Source organism: Crinia signifera, chromosome 6, assembly GCF_055691185.1.
Source record: "Crinia signifera chromosome 6, ASM5569118v1, whole genome shotgun sequence".
Classification (NCBI taxonomy): Eukaryota; Metazoa; Chordata; class Amphibia; order Anura; family Myobatrachidae; genus Crinia; species Crinia signifera.
The window spans coordinates 208,808,732-208,817,671 of NC_139222.1; positions in this window are offsets into that span (position 1 = coordinate 208,808,732).

An 8,940-nucleotide genomic window follows, 5' to 3' on the forward strand; every position below is an offset into this window, starting at 1 on the left:
CACTGTCTGCAGTAATTTACCATACCCAAGAAAGACAACATATCCTTCTGGGTAGTTGGGGTGACCAGGCCCAATACAGACTGTATGCGTTGTGGACTGATTTTCCTTTCTCCCTCAGAGAGTACAAAACCCAGGTAATTGACATGCGTTTTACACCATTGCAATTTTGCTCTTGACACCTTGTGTCCACATTCTGCTAACCAGTTTAACAATGAAATTCCATCTAACCGGCTGGCCTCCTCGGTGACACTACAGAGAAGCAGATCATCTGCATACTGTAGCAGGACAGAACTATGGGGGGGGTGCCATGGAGCCAATGTGGCTTGGAGGACTATGCTATAGACCACGGGAGAGTCAATATAGCCTTGGGGTAAACGACACCACGTTAATTGTTTACCTTCAAATGAAAAAGCAAAGAGTAATTGGGTCTCTGTGTCAATAGGAATACTGAAAAACGCATTTTTTAAGTCTATGACACTAAAGAAAGCTGCGTTTGCAGGGATGGCTGAGATGAGTGAATTGATGTCAGGTACTATGGGTGCAATAGGAACAATGAGATCATTTACTTTTCTCAAGTCTTGTACGAATCTAACAGAGCCATCGGCCTTAGCAACGGGGTTGATGGGTGTCGAGTAAGGTGAGACAATGTACCTGAGTATGCCTTGTTCGAGGAAGTCATGTATCATAGGTCTAAGACCTTCAATCTTTTCTGGTGAGAGTGGATATTGTCTGCAGAACACGGGTTGTGTATCTGGTTTGAGCTTGGCTTTGTATGGTGTACAGGGTATGAAGCCAGTGTCATGAGGGCCCTTGGCCCAAATTCTTTCATCAATCTGATCAAGGGAATCTTGTGATAAAAGAAAATGAGGTGATGTGACATGGAGTCCACTTCCTTTTGGGGAAGGTGTGATTGAGATGTGAAATTTACTAAATAAGTCTCGTCCAAGTAAATTTACAGGACATTCTGGGACGATTCTAAACCGGTGATGTCCTAAGTATCTGCCTTTGTCAGAATGTATGGTAACTGGGTCGGTCAGGTAGGTATCAGTGGGTATCCCGTTGATTCCCATTGAAGGAGTAGTCTTTTGCAGTTCACCATCATAGTTAAGGGAACATAGAACACTGGTAGTGGCCCCACTGTCTACTAGGAAGGACAGTTTCTTATCATCTACATATAATGTGATGAGGGGAGAATCTTCCCAGTGAGTAGTGAACTGTACAAAAGATGGGATACCCTCCTCCGGGCCCCGTCAATGGGTAGGGTCGGTCCAGTCAACTCTGAAACGTACGTGTTCTTGAGGTGGTGTAGGACCCTGTCGGGAAAGCCCTTGTTGGGGTCTTGGTGTGTAAGGTTGTTGTGGTTTCTGAGAAGGGAAAGGGCAATCTCTAGCCCAGTGTGTGTTCTGGCCACAGTTGAAACAAGTAGTCTGTTTATGAGCTGCGCCAGTGTTGTTGTAATCCCTGTTGTATGGTGGTGCACGAAAGGTTTGGTTCTGTGGAGGCCTAAAAGGTCTCCTGTTACTTTGTGGGGGTCCCCTATTTTGTCTATTGGGCGGACCCTTACTATTGTTCTGGAAGTTGTGAGTAGAGGAAACTGCAGTTTTCTTCATGTCAAAACAACCAGCTGATTCTTTCTCATACAAATGATCACTGAATTGTGGGATTTTATCAGAGGTCCAAGTGGAAACACTCTGTTTGACAGTGACAACTATGGATGGATGTAAATTGTTAATAAATGTGGATATGAGGAGTGTGTCCATCCCTTCAGGGTCGAGACCTGCTTCCTCAGACCAACATTTTCTAAATCTTTTCCAAAACTCAGTAACTGATTCAGTGGATTTTTGTTTACAAGCCACTGCAATGGGCAATGAGGATTTGGTTTTAAATACTCTGATCATTTCTGTGGATATCTGGGTCCACAGGGTTTTGATTCCTTCAGGATTATTTAGAGGATAATCCTTGGTATTCATTTTTCCGGGACACTCACCTATAGTGGCGACATTGTTCCAGTTCCAATTTCTATTGTGATCTGTGACATTTTCAATGATTAGAACAATGTCAACATGTGTGTATTTGCGGCCTGAACAAGCCTTCTTTAAATAAGCTATGGTGCCTGTGGGGCTGACATGAGGTTTAGGGCAGTGTTTGATAATTTTATTTAATTCCTCAATGTCCATGGCTTTTATTAAGAGTTGTTCTCCGATGGTCATGAAGGGACCCACAAACGTGGAACAGGCGGCGCCACCAGAGGCAGAATCTTCTGTGTCTGATTGCGCATCACCTGAGGTTTCCAGGTTGGTGCCTTTTCTAGTAACTCTGGGTTTTGTTAGGGAGCTCTGGTCAATTATGGAACCATCGGCAGATACTCTAGTTTCCCTTTGTTCTAATTCTTTTAATTCTTTTGCTCTTTCTTGTAATTCTAGAATGTATTCTTCTATTTCCTGTGAAGTGGGTTTTTTAACGGGAAATTTGTATTTATCATCAGTGGCTGGCTCAGAGTCACCACTGGAAGTTGATGCCCTCCGTGGTCTATCAGGGTGACCATCAATAGGAGGGGGCACTTGGTCCGGTGGGTGTCTTTCCGGCGCGGGTGGTGCGCCAGGGATGTTAGGTGCACTAGGATATAAGGTGTGGTGACCTATGGCTAACAGGTCTGTGTCTGTGAGTGAGGGATATACCGGACTGTAGGGGGGTGGAGATAGTATTTTAACTACTTTCTTAATTCTTTTTTCTTCTTTTTGATGTAATGATTTTGATATTTGTCTTATTTGTCTTTGTTTCTTTGTAATTGTGGTGTCATGCCAGAAGGGAGCAATGGTAAGCCATTGCTCGCCTCCAGCAGACATGTATTTCATGTCCCAAGATGGGTCTGCATCATACCATGGCCAGGCTTGTTTATCTCCAAGACATAAACCTTTTACCATTTCCATGTAGTATGGGTAATTTCCACCATCTCTGGGAAAGGCATCTTCACTTCCACAATTTTCGGTCCACCCCGCTAAATTATCTACCCAAGGGTCAATTAAAAAGTAATTGGTAGGTGAATTACGTGCCACGTAATCTTTACATGTTTCACTGGGTAGTGGAGGTGGGTAGACTACAGTCATTTTACTTTGTTTTGATCCCATATTTGTGTACAGTTCTATTATGATTCCGTGTGAATGTTTTCCACTTTTTGATTTGTTGTTGATGACTATAATCTTCACTAAGATCTATGAGGTTTAGAATCTGGCTACTTTCTGGTAATTGTTTTATTTGTTCAATAGATTTCGGGCAAATAATGGGATAGGTGAAAAGATTGATTGGTAGATCTGTCACGAAGGAAGGATAGAGTTGATCAATATATCTACTGGTGATTTCTGTGCGTAAGTGACAACCTACTATGAGGACTGCCTCATACACAATGCCATTAGAGAATGTTTTAATTGTGGATTTAAATCTTGTCCTTTGTTCGTTGACAGATACCAATATTGGATAATATTCTGGATTCTTATACCACAATATTAAACTACTTTGGCAACTATTGCAATTTCCTATCGGTGGACATTCATAATCTGACATGTAATATGAGAGCGTGAAAAGATTCAAAGTGTATGGACCAGGGGCGTCATCACAGAGAGGCAGGTAAAACCTGTTGCAGCAGACTGTGAGGGTTAGTCTTTATCCAAACACTTATAGAATCATGTATTCACTTTAGACATCTCATAAATTGTTATTTATATATGATTTGTTAGTGGAACCACAGACTGTCTATGTGACAGTGGATAGAGTCCAGTGGTTATAATGTGAAAACTGTATATGAAGCCTCACGTTGCGTTACTCCGAAGGGGAGAACATAAGTCCGCAAGTCTGTTGGCATACAGTAATCAATGAGACAATAGAGTTATTGTGCGTGAACTTACCAACCGCACGGCACAAAATTAAAACAGATATCAGTTGTGCGTAAACTTACCACCCACACAATGATATTATAATATAAAACTTATATTTTATAAAAGTGACAGTAAGGAATGGCCATGAAAAGGTTTTAAGTGATCAAATTGAGGTACTATGAATTAGTTTATAGACTCCCAGTCTCCTCGTACTCCAAGTACGGCAATCTGATCCCAGATCAGTCTGTGTATATAAAATAAAAGTTCAAGACTTTACTACGTGATCTCTGATACTCTCCGAGAGTAGAGTCACAGGTTCAGGTCGAAATATGTCTATGATCTTACATTAATTTCAGAGCAGACTCTGGGTCTGGTGACAGGTATGTAATAATAGACTTCGATCCCGGTGGCCGAGCCCCCAGCTTGAAGGAGAATTGCCCAATACTCACTTAGTTATCGGGGTTCGTCCTCATCTATAATTACCCTTTGACCTCAATGTGATTACTTCTTAGAATTCCGTGAGAGTTAACCCCGTATATACAGATCAATAACAGAGACCACGTATGCAAGGTGTAACTCTGATTTAATTATGACAAAACAACATATTTATACATAACATACGGCGCTGGTTCAATTACATGATTGGTTAATATTTGGTGCAGAGGTAGGGGAATAACAGCATCTGTTGGCTTATACGTCGCCTTGTAGGGGAGTGTGTAGCAAAGTTATGAGAAATCACAGAATGTACGGTTTCTGAGGAAAGTTACAGAGTACGGGATAGCAAGCGAGTACTGGAAACAAGCCAGAACATAACTACTTGAGATAAGCAGGAACAGAAACTATAAGACAGAGAAACAAGATGGCTGATTAACCCTTCACAGTGTCACAGGGAGGCTGGGCCCCCCCTCCTGAGATTTAATGGTCGACATGGTGACAGCCTCTCATGGACTCATTTTTTCCCTCACCCCCCCTCCTCCTCTCTCCCCCCCCCCAGTTATATTCCTATGTTGTATTAAAAAGCAATGCCTGTGGCGGGCGACGCAACTATACACAGGGAAAGCTCCCTGATTTAAAATGGTTGGCTCTTTGGTTAAGGAGCATGCACTTGTTTGAAGAGTTGCACATCAAATAAGATGTGCGAAATGTTTACATATTTTTTAGGAAGTCAATTAGATTGTAGATTTCACCCTTCCCCTCTCTTCCCTCCCCCTATTTGTACTCTGACAGTATTGAAGTATAAACTTATTGAACAGTGGGTTTACCCCACCACCTGTGTGAACTACTCTAATCCACGATTGATTTTTGATGTACCATGATGTCTGATATCACGATTGGCAGCTGGAATGTGGGAGGCATTAACTCCCCCCAGAAGCGCAAACGCATTCTAATGTATTTAAATAAGTTACATCTTGATATCGTATGTTTACAGGAAACACACCTCACCCCTGCTGAAACCGCTAAGCTTCAGATCCTCCAATGGCAAGTACTTTCTTCAGCCTCATACAACTCTAAGGCTCGGGGTGTCGTGGCCCTGGGTAGGAGACAGACCCCTATAACAGCTGAGACACTACATACTGACCCAGAAGGCAGATACACATGATGCCGTCTCACCATAGCCCAAACACAATTTATCATCTTTAATGTCTATGCCCCCAACACATATTTAAAACAGTTCTTCCAAAATATCTTAAAACTACTCACCCCACATTTCCATTTACCAATAATCCTATGCGGATATTTAAATTTAATCTCCAACCCCAATATAGATAAACAAACCCCAACAACTAGACCGCTTCCCAAATTTATTTTGTTAATAAGTCAGAACTGATGATTCTGAGAGGCCCATCACCACTCTTCCTTAACAACGCTGATCTCCGTACCATGAAAAATAAATCCACCTAAATAAAATACCTGGGAGTGCAGATCCCGGCACACATATCCAGGCTATATGACTCAAATTATACCCCATTGATCAATCTAATAGATAAATCCATGGATACATGGACAGATCTACCCTTATCCTTGTTGGGAAGAGTGGAGGTAATTAAATCAATGATCCTTCCCAAACTCATGTACGTAGTACAAATGTTACCCATCAAACTAGCCAACAAAGACATTCAAAAAATCCACTCCCGTATTACGCGGTTCCTATGGAATGGTAGGAAAGCAAAAATAGCTCTACATAAATTACACCTCCCAAAGTCTCTAGGCGGACTAAATATTCCAGATCTCAAACAGTATGCGAAATCTCTACTATGCCGATTTGCGTTAGGGTGGCTACTGGAACTGGATAATTACTCAGAATATGCAATTGATTGCGCTATGTTAGCCCAATGTTTATGCCGGGGGTGGATAGCTCCATCTTCTACCGACTCAGATGGAAGGGCCTAAGGAAAATGTCTCAGGTCTTTGACCCAGGCGGAAAGCTTTACACCATATCTGAAGTTCAGCGGTTCTTTGGCCTACCCAGCAGCAGTTCCTTCTCCCTCTACCAATTACGCCACTATACGCAATCACTCCCACCCCTATACCCCCTATCTGAAGCATCAAATAAAATGTTAAGTGTGACACATAGGTTTCAGTTAGGTAAATTTAAAGCTAAATACATCTATGAAACTTTATCATCCCTACCCGTAGATAGGGTTTGGAAAGAAATTACACTCCAATGGACCAAAGAATTCCCTTTATTAACTGACCATACCAAAATATTTAAATACTATCACAAAACACTCAAAATTCTGAAATACCCATTATTAAAACGAATTACCATATACAAGTGCAACTAGATCCACTGCCGCTACTATTTGCAAATTTTGATAGCTGGACCCTTAGCCCAGCTCTCTCACACCTCATACCGATTTTAACACTTACGGTCACAGTAGCAAAGAAGGTAATTCTGAATTCTTGGATATCTTCACATACCCCCAAGGTAAATGAGGTGGATCAACTACTATTAAAATACCTTTACTATGATAGATATGATATCCTTAGACATTCAGAGACCCCACCCTCCAGATTCTACCAACTATGGAACCCATTTATCGAGAGCCGCCCAGCAGCCTTAAAACAATCTACTCAAAGCCTCGATGACTGTAGTGTAAACATAGGTGCAATTCTATGATTATCTAGATTGGTTAAATACTGTCTCCCCCCCTCCCACCAAACCCCCATTACAATGTTATACAGTTTCTAGAAATGTTGGTAAAGTTTAAAACAAAAATAAGAAAAATTATGATTCGGAGGTTAACCTTAACCTAAGCTACTGAGGTTGATAAAAGCAATACTAAGAGGAGGGCTCCTCCACATGACGTTTAAAGGCCCATACACACTTGACAATTTTGAGCTGAAAATCGGTCAAAATGGGTGTTTTGACCGATTTTCAGCTCAAAATCGCCTAGTGTGTATGGGCCAGAGATCCCCGACTAGCGATGATGCACGCTCCCGCATCATCGCTAGCGAGGTGGGAAGTCTGCTGGTTTTACCAGCACATCTAGCGATGATGGCTGGTTTTTTAGCCATCATCGCTAAATGTGTACGGCAGCCGGGCTGAAAGATCACAGACTTTCAGCCCAGCTGACCGCCCGCTCCCTCCCCCTGCTTATACTCACCCCTCCTCGCTCCCACGCTGCCCGGCTCACACGGCACACGCTGCAGACCTGCTGCAGACAGCAGACTCCTCTCCCCCGCCCAGCTACACGGCACGCCGGATCGCCCCGCCCCTGTCTGAACGCCCCGCCCCCGGCTTACTGGCCGCATCTTCCCCCTGCTCCACAGTGCGTGTATCACACGCAGCCGCTGACCACCAATGTTTAAAGGCAGTAATATATACATTGCCAGCAATGTATATATTGCTGGCACCACTGACCTCCAATGATATTTATAATGCAGTAATATATACATTGCTGGCACATGCCAGCAATGTATATATTCCTGGCACCACTGGCCACCAATGATATTTATAATGCAGTAATATATAGATTGCTGGCACAGGCCAGCAATCTATATATTACTGGCACCACTGGGCACCAATGTTCTTAACAAGCCATTAATATACATTGCTGGCACATGCCAGCAATGTATATATTGATGGCACCACTGGCCACCAATAATGTTTATAATGCAGTAATATATACATTACTGGCACATGCCAGCAATGTATATATTACTGGCACCACTGGCCACCAATGATATTTATAATGCAGTAATATATAGATTGCTGGCACAGGCCAGCAATCTATATATTACTGGCACCACTGGGCACCAATGTTCTTAACAAGCCATTAATATACATTGCTGGCACATGCCAGCAATGTATATATTGATGGCACCACTGGCCACCAATAATGTTTATAATGCAGTAATATATACATTACTGGCACATGCCAGCAATGTATATATTACTGGCACCACTGGGCACCAATGTTATTAACAAGCCATTAATATACATTGCTGGCACATGCCAGCAATGTATATATTGATGGCACCACTGGCCACCAATAATGTTTATAATGCAGTAATATATACATTACTGGCACATGCCAGCAATGTATATATTACTGGCACCACTGGGCACCAATGTTATTAACAAGCCATTAATACAGTATATACATTGCTGGCACAGGCCGGCAATGTATATATTCCTGGCACCACTGTCCACCAATGTTTATAATGCAGTAATATATACATTGCTGGCACATGCCAGCAAAGTATATATTCCTGGCACCACTGGCCACCAATAATTTTTATAATGCAGTAATATATACATTGCTGGCACATGCCAGCAATGTATATATTACTGGCACCACTGGGCACCAATGTTATTAATAAGCCAGTAATATATACATTGCTGGCACAGGCCAGCAATGCATATATTCTGGGCCGTCTTAATGCAAGGGCTTGATGGGCGGTTGCCCTAGGGCCCCATAATTCTGGGGGCCCAAGTTCCAGTGGCAGACTGTGTCAGGTGGCAGGATGGCATGTGCCCCCCGAGCCAGTACAACTCTACAACTGCGGGACCGTCAGGTGACACTCCGTACATTAACAGCTTTCACCTACTACCCGTAACCCT